This window comes from Procambarus clarkii, chromosome 17, assembly GCF_040958095.1.
Source record: "Procambarus clarkii isolate CNS0578487 chromosome 17, FALCON_Pclarkii_2.0, whole genome shotgun sequence".
In the NCBI taxonomy this organism is placed as follows: domain Eukaryota; kingdom Metazoa; phylum Arthropoda; class Malacostraca; order Decapoda; family Cambaridae; genus Procambarus; species Procambarus clarkii.
This window is the reverse complement of record NC_091166.1, coordinates 6,515,720-6,541,093: the sequence shown is the minus strand read 5'-3', so window position 1 is coordinate 6,541,093 and position 25,374 is coordinate 6,515,720. Positions and strand designations below refer to the sequence as shown.

The window sequence follows — 25,374 nt, the reverse complement described above, 5'->3', positions numbered from 1 at the left end:
TTCAACCTTATTTAATTACACACAGAAATCACAATAGCGTGATGCATCATATGAACAAATCCACAAGGGCCGTGACGAGGATTGGAACCTACGTCCGTGATCATCCCAGACGCTGAGTTAATCGACTAGCTACGACATGGTCAAAAGAGTTGAAATGGGAAGTTGTACCAAACTAACTTTGATCCTGCAGTCTTTCCGTAAAACAAAGCAGGGATTTTCACAACTTTCCCATGCACTCGAGCTATGTCAATAGGTCATTCTACCTCTTCACCCTTACTTCATTGCACGCAGAAGTCACAATAGTGTGCTGCATCAAATGAACAAATATACAAGGGCCGTGACACGGTTTTGAGCCTACGTCCGAGATCATCCCAGAGGCTGCCATATTCGACTGAGCAACGATATGTCAAAAGAGTTGAAACGAGTAGTTGTACCAAACTTACTTGAATTAGATAAACTTACTTGGATGTCAATAGGCCGTTCTTCCTCTTCGCCCTTACTTCATTACGCACAGAAATCAAAATAGCGTAATGCATCATATGAGCAAATCCACAAGGGCCGTGACTAGGATTCGATCCTACAATTACAATGTCACACTGTCATTGTGACACTAGTGGAAGTTTTATGCTGTCCGTTCATATAATTCTCGATTCTAAACATGTTTACTTAGTTTAGTTCATTAATTATGCACCCCATATATCATCTTGTGGGCGGTAGTGGAAAAGGTTACAGAGGCACATAAACATGTCATAGCTCTTTATACTCTTGCTTTCTGGCTTTTGTGTGTCAGTGACTGCTCTTCTGTCTTCCCTAATTTCCTAAAATATCGCGGCTTTGACAGAAGAGATTGGAATGCCCATATCCCACTCAACTTCAGGCTTATCACATTCAGTTTTAGCTGCCTTGTTTGTGTCATCATGCTGGACAACACCTATATGAGAAGGTATCCATACAAATGAGACTTTGAAACTCCTACTGTTTGCAATAATAATGTTGTTTATAATGGAAGTTACAACTACAACCTTTTGAAGATCAATGCTAATTTTATCTAGATAATGTAATAAACGAAAGTTTTCTATGTTAACAGAAAGGCAGAAATATAAGCTACACTTTAAATACTTGTCATAAATATAACTGAAGTGAAAGCGAAGATATATGCATTTGATACTGTACAGTTTCTTGATGGCTTGCTCTAAGAGTGTGAAGCCCTTCACACCAGCCTATAAATTGTGTAATTTATTTCCATATATGCTAATTAACCTTAAAATCTATATATCAGAAGGAAGGAAGATGTAGACGTTAATGTGACAACATTTCAAGAAATATCTCTCTCTTTAAAGTTAAATAATACAATCCTATCGCCGGTGTCCGGACACATGAAAGCTACTTAGGTATCAGTGGCCAGCCAGGTGGAGATCACAGGCTGTACAATACTGATAAATTATGTAATTCACAGAGATACGTTGATAAATATTAATGTTTTATATTTTATTAAAAATACAGATATATACTTTGTTTCATACGTTAAATGTAACAATATTTCAGTATATATTATATAAGCATAGTATATATAATTCAGTATATACAATATATAATAAGAGTGTCAGACCACGGAGGAAGAATTGAAACAGGAATTTCCTTTAGTACTTTCTTATATTAATACATCTTCAGAGCGAACCATTCCTTCTGAAGATGTATTAATATACGAAAGTACTTAGAGCATTCTATTGTGGTTTTAATATTGAACAATTATACATATACGAAACAGACAAATCTGGTGTCCGAAAGAGTAAAAATATTAGTGTGCGAGGTGATCAATGTAAGGGGGATATTGGGTGTGCCTCGTATCCCCTACAACAACAAGAAGTTCGAGAGCGATGAGGCCGCCACCTACTAGCTTCAGGATGTCGTCGAATCTAAATCAACAATATACTACCGCCGCTACTTTCTCGGAAACGTAAGTACCTGCCGCTTTACTTCTCTCACCCTGCCTAGCCTGGCCTGGCCTGACCTGGCCTAGCCAGACCTGACCAGACCTGACCTGGCCTAGCCTTACCTAGCCTAGTCTGACCTGGCCTAGTCTGACCTGACCTGCCCTAGCCTTACCCAACACTAATCACCACACGTGACAGCCCAAACGAATCGCAAATAAGTACACGTAACAAGTCATGTGCCCGGACACTTTTTCACCTTGGGGACTGAGTGGTAACTATTGTATAGAAGAGCCGGCTCCGAGAGTGGTAAGAGGGCGTGATAAGAGGCTAACGTGTGGTCTTGAAGGAAGTCGATAAAGCAGAAAATTTTCAAAAGGAAGGGCAGCATAACGAGCAGACAGGAATGGACAGACAGTCGGTTATCCCATAATGTGTAATACGCCCTGCACAGCATGGGTGGAGCGGGGGGGGGGGTTGTAGCAGGGCATAGTATGGTGATGGTGCGGGTGAAGTACACACCCACTGAATTCCTGCCATCAATAATTGTTTTCATAACCATTAGAACAATGGCATCCCTCCAGCCACCATCCTTCCACTGACCCCCTCCTCTGGTCCTCCACCTCAGACAATAACCCCCCACACCCCCTCTCCCTTCCAGACATCAGCATGTCAAAATCAGTACCATAATGTGTTTAAACTATTTAAACTAAGTCATTGTGTATCTCAAGGTATCTTAATTCATTTGAAAGTGTACATGTGCATTCGGTCATATACTCGCCTAATTGTGCTTGCTGGGGTTGAGCTCTGGCTCTTTAGTTCCACCTCTCAACCGTCAATCAACAGGTGTACAGGTTTCTGAGCCTATTGGGCTCTATCATATCTACACTTGAACCTGTGTATGGAGTCAGCCTCCACCACATCACTTACTAATGCATTCCATTAGATATAATCATATATGATTACACATAATCATAATCATTCTATACACATAATCATGTATGTGTACGTCAACGTATACATACATGCGTATATATACCTCATATTAAAATACTGATAAACGAATGACCACGAACAAATTAATTTATAATTGTAGCATTATATATAATTTTAATAGACTAATTACGTGTTTATACATTTGAATGGTCCAGACAGGTGGACAGCCTTGGACATATACACTTCTGGTAGGCACAATGACCTCATGTTAGACCCTTGATAGATTATGTGAGAGAGAGAGAGAGCTGGGGCAGGGAGGTGCGTGCCCCAGGGAGATAATCCATGCCCATGCCCCGCCTCGAGATCAGTTCCCGAGTCACACCAAGAATAACAATCGAGCAAGTTGTCCTGACCAGGATGTGGCATATTAGGGAGGGTTGAGGAATAGGAAACCTGTCTGATAGGGCTCTTGGCAAGCAGCTCTCCCTCAGTCTACCTATCTATATGGAAGAAATGTATCTAGGCCCTCCTCCTCCCTTCCTATTCTCTCTCCCCCACCTTTCTTCCTTCATTTCCTCCCTCCTTCCCTCCCCCTCACTGGTGAGAGAGTAGGAGTGTGAGAGTAGTTAGAGAACTCGTAGTTCTCACGCTCGTGAAATTGTCTGCGACCCTGGAGGAGTAGAGCGGAGGGGGGGGGGGGGGGTGAAAGTAGGTGACGATGGAGGAGTAGAGGGGAGCATTATATGCAGTGAACGTAGGTGTCTATGGAAGAGTACATCATAGAGGAGGGTGAAAGGAAGGTGACGATGGAGGAGGAGAAGGGAGGGGGTGTGAAGGTAGGTGATGATGGAGGAGTAGAGGGGAGGAGGGGGGCAGAGGTAGGTGTCTATGGAAGAGTACATCATAGAGGGGGGTGAAGGTAGGTGGCGATGGAGTAGAGCAAAAGGGGTGGGGGTTGAAAGTAATCCTGAGTTTAATTTTTTAGTTATATATAGTGACACCTCGGCTTACGAATGAATATTTATGAACTTTTCGGGTTACGAACCTAATTTCTTCGAAAAATTTGAATCGGGTTACAAACTTTGCCTCGGGAAATGAGTTTGTTGATATGCGTATGGGCTGACCTAGCGCGTGGTGGCATGGTGATCGCACCTCAGTTTACCAGTGTCTCCTGCCTAGTAACTATTGCGCCTGAATTCTTTATAAAGCATTACATTTGTTTTGGGATTTTTGGCTATTTGAACATAAAATTTGTTATTATATATCTTGCCATGAGTCCCAAGAAAGCCAGTGGTAAGGTTCAAGCCAAGAAAACACATGTGAGAATGACCATAGAGGAAAAACAAGAGAGCATTCATAAACGTCAAAACGGTGCACAGGTTGTTGAACTAGCTAGGCAGTACAACAAATCTATGTCAACAATATGCACTATACTTGCTAAGAAAAGGGACATTATGAGCGTTAAAGTGGCAAAAGGCATATCAACAATCCCGAAACAAAGAACACAAACACTTGAGGATGTTGAAAAGTTTTTATTAATTTGGATACACAACAAAGAGTTAGCAGGTGATAGCATTTCAGAGGCCATCATTTGTGAGAAACCAAGGCATTTGCATGAAGACCTTTTAAAGAAAACCCCTGGAACGAGGGGGAAAAAGATGAATCAAGTTTGAAAATGTGAAAAGTTTGTGTGACAATAGAGCCTCGTGGAAAACTTTTGCTGTGGTCATTACCTGGTGGAATGCACCCAGGATGGAGTATCAGGGCTATACATCTTTTAAATCATAAAAGTAATAAACATTTCCCATCAACCTTACAAACCATATTAACCTATTTTCATGTATTTCCCCCATGTGCATTTTAACAAAGTTACTAAATTGCCTTTATCATTCTGTAAAATTTCAATTACAGTATACTGTATATAATTTTGTTAGTATAAATGGACTGAATATTCTGAAATCACTATTAATTTTACAATTTCAGATTCAAAGGTGGTCTGGACACCCAATTTGGTCAGACAGGTGAAGAGCGCATTTAGGATAGTTCGAAGAGATGAAGATGGTCACAATTGTGTTTGAAGAGGCAAATGCCCCCCTTTGCTCCTGACATTATGTTCAGCCTATTGACCCCTGCACACCTAACACAAGGTAGGTTGAAAACTCCTCCTTCATGTCATTGGTTCATTAGCCAGAAACTTAGGGCCCATGCAGGAATATCCCTAAAAAAAAAAAGTGGCCCCAACAATGCATCCTCCAAGTCTGGAGGATGAGCAGGAGCATTATCGAGAAGCAGGCCCTTTAGTGTCAAACTTTTCTCTTGCAGATATTTTTTGATGGCAGGGCAAACCACTCTACATCACAGTTTTTCTGCACGTTATATATTTTGTAAAACTCTTGGATTTTCGGAATGATACACGAGCAAGGGTTTAATTTTCAAATCGCCACACAGCACAAGAGTTAGCCTATCCTGACACAAGTTAGCCCAAGTTAGCTTGTGTCCGGGCAGTGACGTCTCCTCTTGGGTAATGTATGTCCTCTTCGGCAATTTTTTCCAGAATAGCCATGTCTCCTCACAATTAAACACTTGTTGTGGAATATATCCATCAATACAGTATCTACAAAATCTTTAAAATCACGAACAAATCTTTCAGCCCCTACTTTGTCTGAGCTGGCACCCTCACCATGCCTCACAACACTATGAATACCACGTCTTTTTTCAAAATTTCTCAAACCATCCCCTATTCACCTTAAACTCTTTCGTATCTGCAAAACTCGTTCTAGGGGTTTTCTTTATAAGATCTTGCAAGAAGATTTCATTGTTGACCAAACCACACACTGGAAATTGAATACACGACGACATTTCGATCCGTCCTGGACCATTATAAAGTCGATTGTGATGAGATGAGGGAAGCAAGAGCATTAAGTAGGCAAGAGAGAGAGGTGAGGAGATGGCAAGTATGTACGTATGTACATGAATAAAACATGTACATACTTATACATAACGTGTGTAAATAGTGTAATAAACACAATAACAGTATTTTGGGAGGAGGAATGTTGGCGAGTAATGTGTTGGAGGAGTGAGGGAGGACTGGCAGGGTGTGGCAGCTCACTCATGTTTTTTGGGCTCACCATACCAACATAGTGGATCGTTATGGTGAATACATACGTAGATGGGTATATACAATGTGTGTATATAGTGTAATAACAGCAAAAACACTGTTTGATTGTAGAATATGTCGCATATATGAGGCCCATAATTTTGAGCATAGCGATGTTCTATACTTTGAATTATATAAACTCCACAAATTACACACTTTTAAATAATATTACAGCAAAAAAAAAAGAAGAAATGAATGAGAAACTTCAAAATAATTGCGCAACATTTTATTCGCAGCAACTGCCGTCGCACGGGGTGGCGGGGCCGACAGACCCCCATCGCTCCAACGCTCAGCGCCCATAATTTGCTCAACTTCCCAGCTCCATCGCAGCTAAAGTAAGTCACATACAATATTTTTTGTTTAGTTTCCCCGTGATCAGACTGCATTTTAACAATATAAGAAGAGAAAAAAAATTTTTGGAAAGAATTTATTTCTTGTGCACCAGGGTGTTATTTGGAGACAGAGCAGTTCAGTGGTTAACTACTAAATTTTTTTTTCTCCCACACACGCACCCCCCTAGGAAGCAGCCTGTAACAGCTAACTCCCAGATACCTATTTACTGTTAGGTAACAGGGGTCATCCCCTTTTGTACCAAGAATCTGCTAAAGCTTTTAGGGCTAATCTTTGACACTCGTTTGTCTTTGTCGCCCCATATTTTTTACGTCCGAGTTGAATGCTCTAAGGCCCTTAACTAACTTTAAGTCATGTCCCATACTTCTTGGGGAGCTAATCGACACTGCTCCTCTCTTTACATTCCTCTCTCGTTCTGTCTAAACTCGATTATGGCCCTGTTTACTCGTCTGCTTCTCCTTCTACCCTTCACCATCTGGACACACTGCATCATACTGGGTTACGGCTCAGCTCTGGTACCTTTCCTTCGACACCTACCCTAAGCCTGTATGTTGAAACTGGCGTCCTGTTTCTACAGGATCGCCATGATCGCTACTGTCTTCTCCACCTTGCACGGTCCTTACAGCACCCTCACTCTTGCTTATGTCATGCCTTGACCTTTACCCATCCTGTGGTTCCTGTTCCCCTTCACCACCTATCTCTTTCTGTACGGTTGTCTCTCTTACAAAATGCTCTTTCAGTTTGTGTTACCAATATTTCCCCTCGTGTCATTCCGTCTTTGCCCCTATGGAGGGGTCCCCGTTTCTAAATTCTGTAAGCCTTGACCCACATGACTAAAACTTTTACCCCTCCTACAGTTCTAAATCACCTTTTCCTTGAACACTTTTCTTCACACTTCCACTCTATTTCCGTCTTCACCAATGGGTCTTAAGTCTGCAGACGGTGTAGGCTACTCTGTTGTTTTTCCTGACTGCACCTTTGTGTCTCCTGCCTCCGGAGACTAGCATCTTCATGGCAGAACTTTATGCTATTCTCTATGCTCTTCATCAACTCTTTTCTCGCTGTCAATCCTCCTCTGTGTTTGTAGTTGACACTTGCAGTGCCCTCATGGCCCTAGAATCCTTTAATCCAGTCCATCCTTTGGTAGTTGAAATTCAACATTGGCTGTTTCTTATCTCCAGTAGATTTAAGACAGTGGAATTTCGCTGGATTCCCACCCATATTGGTGCGTTCTTAAATGAGCGTGCGGACACTGCCGCTAAGGAAGCTATCCGCACCTGTCCCATCTCCCGTAAAGGTATTCCTTATTATGACTTTTACCCAGTTATTCATTTCCCCATTCTTGCCAGTTGTCAGGGTTGTTGGTCTTCTGTTACTGGTAACAAACTGCGTGCTCTTAAGAGTAGTGTGTTCCCGTGGCCTTCCTCCTACCACCGTAACCGGTGGTGGGAAACGGCTCTGGCGAGGTTGTATATTGGTCATACACGTTTAACTCACGGGCACTTAATGGAGCGCTGCCCTGCTTCTTATTGTCCAAACCGTTGTCTCTACATGTCCTGACTTCCAGGACTTACGTGTCTTGCTTCCCGACCATCCCTCACTGTCAATTGTCCCTCGATAAAATTCTTGGTAAATTCAATACCTTTGATATTGTTCGCCGTATGCGTTTTTGTTCTTGTATTGGCGACGTTAGTGATATTTAGCGCACTATGATTATCCCACACATTTGATGGTTTGATAATTACTGTACTGTACAGTACTTTGGTTTGGAATGTATCAAATAAAGTTGTTTCATGTATTCAAATGTGTGAGAAAATCCACTGGGGCTGTGAGATGAAGCGAACCTGTAACAAAGGCATTGCCAGTTGCATACTCTACCACCACTGATGGTAAAAGTCTTACAACTGGATATCTTGTGTGACGGGTTATGGTATCACAGCTATACTGAACCAAGATGGTATGGCTCTCCCTCACATAAATGAAAGAAATGCTGCTATTGGCCTTACAGTGTATAAGTTGCAGGTGGAAACAAATGAAAATTATCAAATAAATAATTAAACAATTTACTGAAATAGTAATGAACAAAAATAACACATGACAATACTTGACTATCATGTAATGCAAAGGTGAACAAGTTAGTATGACCTTAAATGCAAAAAATAAACTATAAGCAATGAATAAAAGTATGAAGATATACTAGTGTTGTGAAGACAGCTACCATACCACCATGGCATCAGTCACATGATGTTGGCTGGAAGTGGACGACGGGTTAGAGACACCAAGGTGATCCTAGAGCACTAAGGGAGAGATTGCCTCTCCAGGGAGGTAGCGCTCTTTATATAGTCCGGCGGTGATGACTCATCCAGTGTCAACACGAGGTGGACATCTGGTCAACTAGCAAACTGCTCGTTGTGGCTGGCGGTGCCTTTGTGTTGAGCTGTACCACTGCCAGTTGAAGGCGGCTAACTGCTTGTTTGTGGGGACAAACTGCCAGTTAGCAGTGGCGCCCGGCTTGCCTCTGAGTCGTACCAGGCCGTGCCAGGCCCTGGAGGGTATGGAGAGGTGGCAGGACTGATGACTCTTCTGGGCTGGTGTAGATGTATACTTCCAGTGCAGAGGCATTGAAGGTGAAGGGAAAAGGCAGTTCCACTGCTATGCAAGGGATTCACGTGACACTTGTGAAGCCACAGAAAGTCTGGAGGCCCTACTGAAGCCAGTCCAAGTATTAAATAAAACCCCTGAAGTACGCCGGTGAAGGGTAAAGTGAAGGGTGAAGCAAGACCGTATGCCCCAACTTCAGGCACACACAGAAAATCACGTTTTGGTCCCGCCTCTCAACTGTGTATTTGAAGTTGGGGCGTATGGTGTTGAACTGCTTCAGCCTTCACCTGAGTGCTTGTAGGTCTTACGTAAGACGTTGACTCAAGGAGGGGCCTCAAAACTTGCTGTGATTTATGGCGAAATCCGGTTGTAAGACTTTTACAAAGAGTAATATACTGTGGTAGAGTATGCAGCTGCCAGTGCCTTGGGCAAGGGTTTACGTCGCCTCACAGCTCCAGTGGATTTTCTGCTTGGTGTATATCAGGTTGTGATTTTGTGTGCGTACTGTATTGTTATGATCGCCGTCTGATAAGTCCTTTCTGGCCTCAAGAGTCATTTTTACCCACCTAGAAAGATTGCAGATGGCCAAAGCAGTTATTTAAGTTAAGAAGGGACAAGTCTTAAACAGAATTTTGCATAATATTTGACTGTAAAGGGGTAAATTGAGGTAGATTGAAAAACAAAATGGTGAACCGGGCAGGCGGTACTCACAATTAGGCGAGTACACTGGGGAACTTTTAAAGTGCAACCAAACATGCTTTAGGCTCTCACAACAAGAGGTGAGTGGTGGTGGCTCAGGTGCTCAGCCAATCAGAGCACCTAAGGAGGGAGGGCAGGAGTGAGAGGGGGGTGGTATGTGGAAGTTTGGTGACAGTTGTGTGTAGTTTGTTCATCTTCATTGTAAGTTTCATGGCTTGGTGTGCATTTCCCTAGTAAATTTAATTAGGGAAAAATTCAGGTGTTTGATTTTTTAAATCAACTTTTTAAATGTTGAGTTGTTAAAGCCTCAAAGTGCATGGAGTTGGTTTGGGAGTATGGCATCCTCATGCTGTTGCGTGCTCGCGTGAGGTAGCAAAGGTGATGTAAAGTTGTGGGGTGTACATGCTTGGGACGTCCTCTCTCGGGATGGCTGGTGTTAGACCTGTGTGTTTGTCGGTTGTTGAAAAGCCGTCATCCTTTGCTGTTGTGGTATTGATTTTACATTGTTCATCTTGTAATTAATACTGTAGTGCAATATCTAGGGCTACCATTTGTAGGTTTAAAATGTCTAATACAAACAGTTGTCCAATGAGTTTTAATAGGAAATATCATCCACCAAGCACCATTGTACAATTATATTAATTGATAGTATATGGATTGTGCAGAACTGCTTAGAATGATCTTTAACACTTGGCTATATTGGTCATGTCAAATACCTGCACGGTGAATGCTCAAAGACCCTTTCTTTATTCAGTGTTGTCACATACCTCATGGGGGTATGGATAGGCAAACACTCATTCGGTTAAACTTGCCTTGTAGTACTTTCAGAGCTCAGTAATTTGGAATCTGGTTAGCACTTTCCAAATAAATTGACCTTTAAAGTGAATTCCTATTTAGGTTTAAAACATTATACTGCTCCTTGAGCCCACAACATCCCAAACATGATGTAACAACCCCAGAAGGCAGCTAAGTACCCAGTGACCTAAATGTGACCGAAATATTCGACAAAACCTAACCTACTAGCTCATCTCGACCTCATTTGTGTTGCTCCCTGGAGGAAGCTAACCTGACGCTTGCTGCTGCCATAGCAACGAGTCTACCCCATCTGCTGCGTACATCTCTGCTGCTACCATGCAAAACAACTCTAAGCTCGGCAAGGCCGCAAAGAATGATAGCACACCTAGCAGGATGAACCCAACCAGCCAAGCTAGCAACAGGAATAACGCGGCTGTCTCCCCCTTAGGGGCTACCGGGGGGAGTACCGACCCTCCCTGCGTCAACAATAACAAACCTTCCCAGCTGATTGAAGCGTCGTCACTTACTCGAGCCTTACAACAGTTATGTAACCATATGGAGCAACTTAAACGAGCTGCCTCCCCATGTACTGACTTTAAGCGTCTCGCTGATAATCCATGGCTCAGATTATTGACTCAAATACATGACGACCAAAAGTCTATAATCCGAGAGCAGTCGGACCTGATAATGAAGCTTCAGAGTGATGCTTTGGCCATGCACAAGATTAACCAAGATCTGTCTGCCAGAGTCGGCCACCTCGAACAGGAATTAGGCTCTCTTCAGATCTCGGTTACTAACTTTAAACCAGCAGAAACCTCTAAGAAGCAAGAAGAGATGCTACAAAAGTTAGAGAACCATTTTAACTCCCTACAACAGCAACACACTGCAACCCAAGACGAATCAGACCAGCTTAAGCTCCTTGATTCTGTCATCATCTCATCACAGGATTTTCCCCATGAAACTGACAGAGAAGACTGTACTGCCATCGTGATCCAGGAATTGCGTACTAAGTTGAATTATTCAATTGAAGCAAGAGACATTAAGTCAGCTTATAGAGTGGGTGCCAAATCATCTGGTACAAACAACAGAAAGATAAGGGTGAAGTTAGATAGCTGCTCCCGCAAGTCAGACCTTATCACTGCTGCAGTCGCTAGGAAATCCAAGGTTTATGTGAACGAATGTCTTACCAGATTCAGACAAAATCTCTTATTTAAACTACGTGGAATTCGCAATAGATCCACTGCTATTAAACATTGTTTTGTGCGCGATGGTAAAATAATAGCTAGGAAGACTGACTCTGGAAAAACTTATGTCATAACCACTGAGGCACACCTCACTTCTTTCCTGGATGACTGTGGGATATCAGCTGAATAACCAGAACATAATTTGTAGTCTCACATACAACCAAAGTGTACTTAAGCTCTGCCTTTCCTTTCCAAAGGTGTTTATTTTTATTTTTATTTTTTTATTTTTGTTTGTTTGTCATCTTTGCCTGTTTTATACTCTTAATTATTTGTTCTTAGTTAATCCCCTTGTCACTAAACCTAGGGCTTTTTATTACCCTGTTAATTAACCATTACTAAGCTAATTATCTTCAAGATCATTTTTTTTTTTATGATTATCATTTTTCTTATTATTTTTTATTTTACATTTATATTGTCAGTCTCTACTGATTTTTTGTTTTTTTTCTTTTATGTAACTTCTGTGTCCTCCCTGGCTAACTATTGGATCTTTATTTTACTTCTAAATTGTTACTATTTTATTGTATTTGCTTTTATTCTTGTGTTTTGCTTTATCGTGTATCTTGTATCGTGATCCCTCTGCATCCTATGCACACTGATATTGATCCTGATCAAAATCTTCTGTCTCATATCTACACCAACCAGCACATTGATCATCATTATTGCAAGTATTTCACAGCACACCAGGCTAAACACAAACTTCAAAATAGCACCTGTCTATCAGTTTATAACCAAAATGTTAGATCACTTGGTAAACATTTTGACGATTTAAATGCATTACTCACAGCAATAGGTACTAACCTATCGTTCATTATTTTAACAGAAACTTGGCTAAATAAAGACTATACCCAACTCTACAACTTAGCTGGTTATAAAGCCATTCATAACTGTAGGCCTAATAAAAAAGGTGGTGGCACAGCTATATATTACCGAGATACATTTATCTGCAACAGTGTTATTAGTGACAGAGATGACTACTGTGAATATACTTTTGCTCAGTTTTCAATTAAATCCCTTAAATCTTCTTTGACTATTGGAGCCATCTATAGATTTCCCAATACTAACATAGCTTCTTTCTCAGACAACCTAAGGAATCTTATTATAAACAACAATCTCAACAAAAACCACTTCATTCTGGGAGGAGATTTTAATATTGACCTGGGTCAACAAAATTGCTCTCAAGTTAACTATTTCCTTAACAGCATGAACTCCTGTATGCTAATCCCCACAATCACCAAACCTACCCGAGTCACCCAAACATCAGCCACTACCTTGGACCACATATGGACAAACATAACAGCTCCCCTTGTATCTGGTATAATCTATGACAGAACAACTGACCACTATCCTACCTTTCTCATAGCGAACATGGACATAACACCACCAAAAAGCAAGAAACTTTCATTTAGGCTACACAGTGAATCAGCTTTAGACAATCTTACAGAGGCACTTTACATTATTAACTGGGATTCTGAATTCAATAATACCCATGATATAAATTCATTAGCTAACCTCTTCATCTCCAAAACTCTAAGCCTCTACAACATTCATTGTCCCCTCCTTACCAAGCAAGTAACTGACAAAAGATTAAACAATCCATGGCTCACAAGTGGCATTCTCAACTCAATCAACAAGAAACATGAATATGAAAAGAAAGTTAGGATTGGCCTAGTTTCAAAGGAAGTAGCTAAAAGGTACTCATCAATGCTTACCAGTATCATAAGAAAGGCAAAACTTGCATATTATGTGAATAGATTCAATGAAGCAAAAGGCAACATGAAAAGCACTTGGAAAACTATCTCTAGTATCCTAGGAACTAAACAACACTCACATAACCAAATAAAACTCTACAAGGATGGGGGTATACCGTCAACTGACTTAGAAATGGCAAATGAATTTAACAGTTTCTTTTCATCGGTTGGTGCTAATCTTGCCAGTAAAATCCAACAGACTCAGACACATATTAACACATATCTCTCAGGCAGCTATCCAAACTCTCTTCTCCTTTCACCAATCAGCCCGGCAGATGTTGTGTCCATCATACATTCTCTAAAAACCAAGGCAGGGAACACCAGTGAAATTCCGTCCATTGTGTACAAGAGAGCCTCCCATGCCCTTGCCCCACCCATAGCACTACTGTTCAACAAATCTATAGAGTATCACACCTTCCCTGATATCCTCAAAAAAGCAAGAGTAACGCCAGTCCATAAAGGAGGCAATCCGGCGGACATAAACAATTATAGACCAATATCAAATCTACCCATTCTATCAAAAATATTTGAAAAAATTATTTACAAACAGCTCTATTCCTACCTCGTAAAATTCGACATACTCAGCCCCTGCCAGTTTGGCTTCCGGTCCCAAAAGAGCACCAATGATGCAATCATTAGTCTCCTTGACATTATCTACTCAGCCCTTGACAAAAATGAGTTTCCGATTGGACTCTTCATTGACCTAAGAAAAGCCTTTGATACTGTTAATCACAACTACCTCTTACTTAAACTCCAGCATTATGGAATCCGAGGCCTTGCCCTTGACTACATCCGATCCTATCTTAGTGACAGACACCAATATGTAACCATCAATGATACAACTTCTTCCACTCTACCAATTACCGTTGGAGTGCCACAGGGCAGCATCTTAGGACCTCTTCTATTTCTTATATATATAAACGATCTGCCTAATGTCTCTAATATTCTCAAACCTATATTGTTTGCTGACGATACTACCCTTATCTACTCAAACCTCAACCCACATACACTAAATAATGTTGTGAATAATGAATTAAAAAAAGTCCACTTATGGATGTCAACGAACAAACTAACATTAAACATCGAAAAGACTTACTACATCTTATTTGGAAGCAAATCATCAAATGCAATTCAGCTACAGATAGACAACATTAACATCAGTAATAAAAATGATGGCAAGTTTCTTGGCCTATTCCTAGACAAGAGACTCAACTTCAGCACCCACATTCAACACATAACTAAGAAAGTCTCTAAGACAGTTGGTATACTCTCCAAAATCAGATATTATGTTCCTAACTCTGCTCTCCTCTCACTATATTATGCACTAATCTACCCCTATCTTAATTATGGTATCTGTGCATGGGGGTCTACCACTGCAAACCACCTTAAGCCCATCATCACACAGCAAAAATCTGCTATCAGAATAATAACTAACTCTGCTTTCAGACAACACTCAGCTCCCTTGTTTAAATCCCTAAACTTGCTAAATATTAACTCCCTCCACACATTCTCTTGTGTCAACTACATTTACAAAACCCTGTTCTTAAATGCAAACCATGCTCTGAAACTCTCCCTGGACAGATGTAATAGGACCCATTATCACCACACCAGAAATAAATATCTCTTTGATATCCCCAGGGTCAAACTTAATCTGTGTAAACACTCTATGCAAATTAAGGGACCTAGTCTATGGAACTCACTCCCTAGTGAATTGAAAAACTGTAAAACTTTTGCCTTATTTAAAAGCAAAACCAAAAAGTACCTAACTTCATCTATTTAGTTTCCTACACCGAGCTTTAAATTTGCTCTGTACCTAGTGTTACCCAATCTCCTAATTTTTATGTAATATCAAACAACCTTATCATTGTGTTCATTGCTGTCTTCTTTTATGTGCTAGCCATATGCTGTATTGTGACTACCAATTTTTGTCAACTACCATTCAAGCTGTCATTGCAATCAATCATATATTGTTTCTGCTGTATTGTGCCTACCAATTTGTTGTCAACTACCATTTTAAGCTGTCATTGCAATCAATCATAGCTACCTATGTGCTTTAATATACTGTACCTATAATTTTCTCTCATCTTCTTTTTTTTTCATTCCATGTAATCTGTTTTCATTTTTTTGTCTATAAACTTTGCAAGTATTTACCTCCTTAAAATTTTCTTAGATTAAGGACCTGCCCGAAACGCTGCGCGTGCTAGTGGCTTTACAAGACTGTAATTACCATATTTGTATCCTCACATTCCTTATGTACATTCTTGTATATGCATAAATAAATAAATAAATAAATATACCGAATGAGAAAGTCGGATTATATAGCCGAACACCAGAAATGTTGTTATTCAATTTTGTTGCCTAAAGCACATTCAAGGACTACACATTACATGGCATTCCAGGATTCCTCTATACCTTGCCTTTTGCTGTAAACATTGCCACAACCCTGTGTTTTATTGATTTAAATGGCCACAGGGAGGCATACAACACTGCAGATTATGATGTCATTAGTTATCCACTGTGCTGACAAGTGGGCTGACTGATGTTCGTTGACACCTGTATCGTGCTTCAATTTAATCGCCAGGAGATCACCCTCTCACTAGACTCGTCTGTAGGAAGTACAGTATAGTATGCCAAATTACCTTGGATCATAAATAGCATAAGACTTGGGGGTAGGAGAGGGTTGCAGTGTTTGTCATGGCTCTCAGTTGTTCCTGGTATTAGGCAATTTAGTTCTGGAATCATTTTTGTTGGCCAATGTTAAACTTTTTCGAAAGTAGATGTTTTTCTGAAAGGGAAGGGGGGGGGGGAACCTCTATGCTTGGATACAGTTATCTAAGTGAATACTTAGATTTATACAGTAGAATAACTACCTTCTTTTCCTTAGTCAAAAAGGTTGTTTGTTTATTTCTAGGGACTTGTATTTTCTTTTATTTTTAACTGCAGCAACTTTCAGTGAATGATAGATTCTTACTGAAAGGACCTTTACTTCATTGTTGTTGCTTTATGGTCATCTCATTGTGTACAGGGATTCCGCGAAGCTTTTGGGGTTAGTCTTTGACACTCGTTTGTCTTGGTCAGCCCATATCTCTTGCCTCAGAGTTGAATACTCTAAGGCCCTTAACCTCCTTAAGGTTTTGTCCCATACTTCTTGGGGAGCGGAGAGGCGCACGCTCCTCTATTTGCACTCCTCTCTCGTCCTGTCTAAACTCAATTATGGTTGTCCTGCATACTCTTCTGCTTCTCCTTCTACTCTTCGCCATCTTGATGCTTTGCACCATACTGGATTGCGTCTCGGCTCTGGTGGCTTTCGTTCGACTCCCGCCCTTAGTTTGTATGTTGACACTGGCTTTCTCTCTCTTCAGGACTGCCGTGATCGCTACTGTCTTCGCTATCTTGCGCGGTCCTTCCAACATCCTTCCTCTCGCCTCTGTCGTGCATTGACTTTTCCTTCTCCTGTGGTTCCTGTCCCTCTTCATTGTCTCCCACTTTCTGTCCAGTTATCTCGCTTACAGGATTCTCTTTCTGTTCATATTTCTAATGTTTCTCCTCGTATTGTTCCTTCATTACCTCCGTGGAGAGTCCCCCTTCCCAAGTTTTGTACGTCCTTGACTTGTATTACTAAAGCCTTTACCCCTCCTACAATTCTGAAAAGCCTCTTCCTTGAGCACTTTTCTTCGCACTCCCACTCTATTTCCATCTTCCCTGATGGGTCTAAGTCTGCGGATGGTGTGGGCTACTCTGTTGTTTTTCCTGACCGTACTTACATGTGTCGCCTCCCTTCGGAGGCTAGCGTCTTTACGACAGAACTTTATGCTATTCTCTATGCTCTTTGTCTCTTGCTTTCTCATTCTCATTCCTCCTTTGTGGTTGTAGTTGATTCTCGTAGTGCCCTCATGGCTCTAGGGTCCTTTAATCCTGTCCATCCGGTGGTCATTGAGATTCAACATTGGCTGTTTCTTATTTCTAGTAAATTTAAACCAGTAGAGTTTTGCTGGGTTCCCAGCCATATTGGTGTTTCAATGAGCGTGCGGATGCTGCCGCTAAGGAAGCTATCCGTTCTTGTCCCATCTCCCGTAAAGGTATTCCTTATTCCGACTTTTATCCTGTTATTCATTCTTCCCCGTTGACAGGGTTGTTGGTCCTCTGTGGTTGGTAACAAGCTGCGTACTCTCAAACTTAGTGTGTCTCCGTGGCCTTCCTCCTACCACCGTAACCGGCGGTGGGACACTGCTTTGGGTTGGTCATACCCGCTTAAGGGGGCTTATCATCGCAAAAATTCGGAAAAATCGAATCTTTTTGAAAAATTTATAAAAATACTACAACGTTCTGGCAACACTTTGGTGCAAACCCGAGAATGTTATGATATAAATTAAAGTATTTATGGTACATTTCCATGCGTAATTGTGCAGAATCCGGTGCCCCGCGGCTGTGGCGCGCCAAGAGTATTGTGTCATACGTTCTAAACGTCAATTTTTTCGTAATAACGTCGGAAATAACTCTGTATATATGACAACAAATATACACTCAATGGCAACCGTCTCCTAGTGCGGGTATGTGAGACAACCAGCTACCAGTCACATGTTGTGTCCTGTTGAGAGTGGAGGGTGTTGATGCGCGCTCCATTTTTGCTCCTGGAATCTCGCTTTTGTAGCGTCTAGCGCACAATGACCTATAAACGGAAGGGTCTGAATGCAAGAGTAGCCAATTTGACACGCGGTCGCCGTCGTTGGCTGGAAAGGAGAGACGCTGTAGCACAAGGGAGGTTATTATCAAGTGAAGCCCTCCCCGCCTCAGCTGTGAGAGGCATGACATAGCAGCCACACCCCGCTTCGACCCTCCTCACACATCCTCAACCCCTCTATGTGTATGGACCGGCCACGACAGTGCCATCTACATCTGGTGTGGCAGTGCCATCTACATCTACTGCTGTGGCTGGTGTGGCAGTGCCGTCTACATCTGGTGTGGCAGTGCCATCTACATCTGGTGTGGCAGTGCCATCTACATCTGGTGTGGCAGTGCCATCTACATCTACTGCTGTGGCTGGTGTGGCAGTGCCGTCTACATCTGGTGTAAGTCATACAAGTCGAAGTCTGGTAATATGTATGTGCAGGATATATATATGTATATATATATATTTTTTTTTTCTATTTTTTTTTTTTCGTTTGTTATCAGGGGATGTGCATGGAACTTGCACACCTTGCTCAATGGATGCCTATCTGCAAGGGTGCCAATTATGAACGAAATCGGTCGATGACACACTCGACTACAGGTGGCCGAACTTTGATCTTATTTTACTCAGGTAAGTAATTTACAACTTCAAGGTGTTTCTCAGCTTTCATTTATTAATCAATTTACATGCAAATTACACCTTATATGTAGAGTTTGTGCTTCTACAAACCTATTGAGACATTTTAGTCCAAAGTCCATTTGTTGATTTTATAAAAATTTATAAACATCAAATATTGCATATTTTTGGAAGGGTAACTTTGAATAATTATGTTATTGCACTAAACACTTTTTTTGATAAAACTGCTCAATAGAATCCTTTATTATGTGCTAAATTTAATATCTGATTGTTATAGAAATATTTTTGTTGACACATGTGTTCCCTGAAATTATTTGAAAATGTTGAAAATTCGTTGCATAATACGTTTTGTATTTTTTTTCTCCTTTTCTGTTTAGGGTGTGATGCTGAAACTTGGACCAGTTGCAGCTCTTTCTATAACCATTTCATAAATAAATTTATAAACAAATTGAACAATTTTTACGAAACCCGTAATATGCCCCCTTAACCCACGGTCACTTAATTGAGCGCCGCCCTGCTCCTTATTGTCCGAATTGCGTTGTCCCTCTTACAGTTGTGCATATCCTTGTTGAATGTCCTGACTTCCAGGACGAGCGTGTGTCTTGCTTTCCGACCGTCCCTCGCAGTCACTTGTCCCTCGATAGAATTCTAGGCGAGTCGGATACTGTTGATATCGTTCGCCTTATGCGTTTTTGTTCTTGTATTGGTATTCTTGGCGATATTTAGCGCCCTCTGATTATTTTGCACTTTGGTGCCTTCTTTTGGTAATTACCTTACCTTCATTGTTGTTTCATTTTAATGTGGTAGTTGTGATATGGATTGTTCTGGCTCATGTGCAAGGTCTTGGATTTTTTTCTGTTTTATATTAAGAAATTGCCAGTCTTGTTACTATTTGTAGAGTTAGAGATCTGCATTAAGGCCTCAATATTATATTTTTTTTTTATAACATGTTATCAGCAATTTTTGTGGTTGGTAATATTTAGATTAATGTCAGTGATGTATATGGCAAGGGTTAAGACCCCTTGTGGTATGACAGCATTTTTCCCAGTCATTTCTTTAACAAATGAAAGGGTCCTCGTAACCATTCTTTTGTCCTTTCTACCATGTACCTGTTTGTCGCTTCTTGGTCTTTCATTTGGTACTTTGGCTATTAAAACCATGGCCTTTGGTAATGTTGCAATTACCATTTCTAAAAAAAAATGAGCAGGTTCATTAGGCAGGGTTTGTTTTTAGCAAACAAAGTTTTACAAAAAAAATTCCATTCCTTCAGGCCCTTGCAGATGTTAAGTCAAACTAATTGACAGTAATCTGTTTTGCCCTTTCAAACAATGATGGTTTTAATCTAGGTAAAATATTTCAGAATATCTGAAGAGTTTGGCAGACAAATCATTTAAGAGCTTTGATTAAATTTAAGTTACCAAAGACTTCGTGAAAACCATGTTGTATAGATGCTTCAGTGTCACTTTTCTAAAGTTGTAAATTTAACAATGATCTTTAGTTAATTTAATTTAATTATAATTTGTACAAAGCTTAGGTGTTGCATAGCTTTAAATTTACTTTCAAATATGAAAACTAAAATATTGACTTTAGTTTCTTCCACTTTAATATTTCAGACTAATTTGCAATATTTGTTAGTTTATGTAAATTGAATAGGTAGTCCACTTTTACATCTTTTCAATGCATTTTGCATGCACCTATGTAACAAGTTACAAATAGGTGTAAATTTTACCAAGTATTTATTTTCAAAGTAAAAAAATTTCAGATGTTTAAACATTGCATCAATAGTAGTAAACAATTTCCAGCATAATTTCAGGATAAGGTATATAAAGTAGTTTCATTAATAAAATTGTTTTATTTAATAAGTTTTACATATAGTATTTATAATACATCTAATATTTATTACCGTTTCAGGTTGTGGGACAGATGCTCCTAGATGAACAGAAGATCCAAAAGGTCAAGACAACTCCAGAGACAATCACCTGTAAAAGAAAAATAAACATTAAACAGGGACACTACTTTTATTATCACCAATGCCTAATAACAAGCCCAAAAAATCCTAACAGCCTATCTTTTAACAGGCTCAGCAAGGCCTATCCCTTCCTCAGATTTTAGTGCAGAGCTTGTTCCCTGAATGGGTGCATTACATCCACCACTAGTGCCATCAACACATTGTACATATGCTTTACTCAAAGCACTGTACAATGCATGCCAGGCACTAAAGTTTTAGATGCATCCACCCATTCAGCAAACAAGCCCTGTGAGAATTAACAATGTAACCATTGTTAAGGGTCCCTAAACCTATGCAAATCTAGTCCATCTATTAGATGGATAGTAGAGCAAAGCTCTGAAAAAGCCAAGCCAGGGAAATCTGCAGGACTGCCTGGTCCCCTTTTATGAAATGGGGTAGAATCAGTACAAACTGCATCATCCCCTGTGGGTTGTAACAGTAGGACATGGTTACACACCTATAAATGGACTAGATAAGAGAATTAAGATTAGGTCATTGATATAACTAAAACATCAAATTCAAACTCACCCACTTTGTAGATTTCCTTTTGCAGAGTAAAGGAGCCTCACTCCAAGCCAGTCCATGCATCATAATCACATTCACCTGAAAAATATTTCAACAAATTAATTTCAGATTTAAAGCCAATCTTGCTTTACTTTTCAAATTAGCATTCAGTACTTTACAAATTCTGATGGAAACAATTTCTTTAAGGAATTTACCTTTCCTACATATTCTAGTAGCAGTAGGAAAGATCTAATTTAGCAATATAAATATATGGCATCAATTTGCCAAGTTTCAGTAAATGCCATTTGAGAAACTATCCACAACTGCACTTCAATGGCAATTAATATTTATCTTTAGCCATTGCTATATTGTTTATTACTATTTTTTCACTTTTATGCAAATCTATTCAGATTAACCTTTACTACAACTCGCCTGATTCTGTTTAAGCAATTAACTTCCAACTGACAGAGGGACTTCTGGACTTTCCAAACCACATTCTGGAAAACTATATAAATTTAAAACCAAGCTAAAGTAAACATTGAATATTTTTTTTACTTTCAAGGAAAAATACCATCACTTAGAACAAAACTTTTCCTGCCATTAACTTTGACTCATGATTACCCTTAACAGTGTTATACATTTATAGATTAAAGCTTATTTAACAAACATTTAATGTTAACTAAACAAGATTTATATTTCATTAAAATTATTAATAAAACACCCTCAACTATGCTGTTTAAGATCTAATGCCCCACATTACAATTTTCACAATTTCAACATACCATTCTATTCAATACATTCCTGAAAGGACTAAACTTGCAGATATGGTACCCACTAGCCTAAGCCTAGACTTCCATACCCTAATATTTAATAGGTTTTTAGCAATTAACTTCTACCCTCTAATTCCAATGTAGCAATAGAACTATAAGCCACACTTTCTCCCCCCCCTTCCTCCCAACTGTTCAGTGTCAAAAGGGAGGGGGGGTGTCCATTTACTGTACCACTTACATTTTAGTGTGGGCTTCATCCACTATTCTGATGTTAGCTGGAACATTTGTGCCAGCTGCTGGTTTGAAAGAGGCATACCATGTGCCAATTCAGAAAGCTTTCCACGTTCCTCACTGCATGTCAGCTCAGGACCTCACTACCATGTTGGGAGGCAGTTGAAGACTAACCAATCAACATCCCAGGCTGGAGAGCAGTGCCAGCTCGGGGAGAATTTACCACCTGCAAAAAATTTAATACTCTTAACAATCTACACTATCTCATCTTTACCTAGCCCCCAAACCTTACATTTGTCAGCATTAAACTGCATCTGGTAGTCTTAACCATTTCAAAACTATAGGGCATCGGTATTTTTTATTTGCCAATTCTGCAACTATTGCAGTCTAAACCATAATCTTGCGAATAACCGAGGTCCAAGGAGAGCTTTTAGGCACTACTTACAACACTTCTCCCAATTTAACCCCATTTATACTAATTTCCTTTGGTATAGCCATGACCTAATCAACTTCAGTCAGCATTCCCAATGATCCGAGCCCCTATCAATTTTGCGCCATTATCAAAATCTCGGCTGAAGTCAAGGTATACAAAATCACAAACCTTATCACCATTTCCTCAACTATGCAACCTAATCCATGAACATTTAGTAATAAAACCGAGATTCATGTATCTAGTCATGTTTCTCAAAAAAAAAAAAAAAAGTAGAGAAATGGCACTTGCAATGTTAGATTCTAGTAACTATCCTCACAATAGACTAAGCTAATTGGTCACTAACTTAAGCGTTAAAGTTAACTCAAACTTTTCCTTTAATACTTGCTATATTAGGAACTTTCCACGACCGGCCTTTACCCGACATAATTAAATAGGGTAAAAACGGTATATTAAATGCAGTAAAACTGCGGTAAATTCAATATGATAAACTTGCATTCTTTAAGCATGGGCTGCATAGTAAGTGAACTAAACTAAATGTTAAGCACCCTGGCAAACCACTTCGTTCTATTCAATTTCTTTATTTAATCACTTTGTCCGTCTAGAATTTTTATATTAGATTAAAGGAACACCCTCCCTGGTAACGGCTGAACTAGTTAACCAAATACAAATATTTAGGCAAAATACTTTCATAAAACCCGTCTACTTCCCCCACCAGTAGACTTGTTCAGCTAAAGGCATAATGTAATGTTCCACTTTAGTAAATAAAGACTTAAAAAAACACTACCCCATCTGTGTAGTTACCGGTTACCTGACATTCTACGCTTAAAATAACCCATCTATTCCCCATAATTGTTTGATATAACTTACCTCTCACCCGCTGGTCGAGTACACAGCAGTATATATCCTCCTCCATCCCTCACCGCGTGGATACTATTTCACTCTGGCCGCAAATTGCCTCAAATCACCTACGTTGTCCATAAACATATATAGAAGAGCAACTGACTGTAACACCCGTATAGCGATCTTCACATAACGTGGGAACATTAGTAGTACTGCTGTCAAAACATAGATGGCGCCAGGACAAACGGTAATTCCTATGGACTCGCCTAGTTATGCGTAGGGAATTGAGCTTCAGCTGTTTGGTCCCGCCCCTCAGCTGTATTCACCTAGTTGTACTCACCTAATTTGTGCTTGCAGGGGTTGAGCTTTGGTTCTTTGGTCCCGACTCTCAACCGTCAATCAACAGGTGTACAGGTTCCTGAGCCTATTGGGCTTTATCACATCTACATTTGAAATTGTGTATGGAGTCAGCCTCCACCACATCACTGCTTAATACATTCCATTTGTTAACTACTCTGACACTGAAAAAATTATTTCTAATATCTCTGTGGCTCATTTGGGTACTAAGTTCCCCTTGTTCGTGTTCCACCCGTGTTAAAGAGCTGTCTTTGTAACTATCAAAATGCATATATCTTTGCTTTCACTTCAGTTATATTTATGACAAGGGATTTAAAATTTGCCTATATTTCTGCTTCTCTGATGACATTAAAAACTTTCGTTTATTACAGTATCTACATAAAATTAACATTTATCTTCATTAGGTTGTAGTTCTCATCAATAGGGAGAGCGTCGGTAAAAAAAAAAAATTGTTTAAATATAAATATCTTTCCTCTCTCAGTAATATGCCCGAAACGCTATGCGTACTAGTGGCTTTAGGTATTGTATGTACTAGCTCTATCTATAAATCCAATATTATGTTTGTAAATCGACTATTTATGTACTTTCCTGAATAAAATTAACTTTAATTTACTAATATCTAATCTCTGTGACTAAAACGTAAGAACGACTTTATCTATGCCTTTTTGATAACATATACAATTATAAGCTTTATTAGTGAATCTCTATTAATTAAACAATATATCAGAGAGTGTGTAAGGTTCGGTGTTCCATGTGCGAAGAGACGTGGGAGATTTTACATCAGTACAGTAAATGTTTTAAGTAGCGAACGCATACTAACGAATAACGATTAGTATAGACCAACACTATTGTTCTATGAAGTCGATTTAACTTCCAGACATGTATTTTTCAATAAGTCTTAAATATTTTCTGGCTAGTTATGTTAGATATTATTAGAAATACGTATTCTACTTGTTAATATAATAAACTAAATTTGCGATCATTTAAGGAGAGAAGTGCGACGACTGGATCACTGTGTACAGAAGGTTGATATGCCAACAAACACTTTCCAGACAACAATATATCTTGGATAAGTCGCTCCACAACATTGACACCTGGACCGTTGACTTCCTATGAGGCCACATATTTACTTATTTCATAATGGAAGTATATTATTTTATAGTAAATATATGTTTTCTCGTGTTCTGCATTAAGCACCAACATTATAGTGAATAAATATACCATATTCCTTCATTATTTAAGTAATGCTAGGAGGCTTTGAGTAGCTTTGGGTCATTAGGTGAACAGAATCTCCAATAGATGGGGCGAGAGTCGCGCTATCTCTCGCCCGAGCGAGAGTCGAAACTTATTTTAGAATTGATATATCTTTGTCCTCCAACAAGATATATTTCCTTTGGTGCACTCACAATAACGAGCATATCTCTGTCTTTCTGAAGGCATATAATATTTTAGGCTTTATAAGCG

The 25,374-nt window shown here is 39.8% G+C and overlaps 1 protein-coding gene and 3 long non-coding RNA genes across 4 annotated transcripts in view; 3 read left to right on the top strand and 1 right to left on the bottom strand.

The window, feature by feature from the left end:
- LOC138365565 (tripartite motif-containing protein 59-like) overlaps positions 1 to 25,374 on the top strand; it is a 597,995-nt gene that overhangs the window by 220,447 nt on the left and 352,174 nt on the right. The gene's annotated exons all lie outside the window — the stretch shown is intronic.
- Positions 1,799 to 20,777, top strand: LOC138365497 (uncharacterized). Its single transcript, XR_011228849.1, has 4 exons — positions 1,799 to 1,957; positions 4,851 to 5,014; positions 6,261 to 6,359; positions 20,679 to 20,777. It is a non-coding gene; the product is annotated as an uncharacterized lncRNA (long non-coding RNA).
- Positions 17,868 to 19,223, top strand: LOC138365730 (uncharacterized). The gene is made up of 3 exons (XR_011228961.1): positions 17,868 to 18,531; positions 18,635 to 18,761; positions 19,145 to 19,223. It is a non-coding gene; the product is annotated as an uncharacterized lncRNA (long non-coding RNA).
- On the bottom strand, positions 20,600 to 23,826 carry LOC138365498 (uncharacterized). Its single transcript, XR_011228850.1, has 4 exons — positions 23,581 to 23,826; positions 22,288 to 22,506; positions 21,304 to 21,378; positions 20,600 to 20,746 (listed from the first exon to the last, which is right to left on the bottom strand). It is a non-coding gene; the product is annotated as an uncharacterized lncRNA (long non-coding RNA).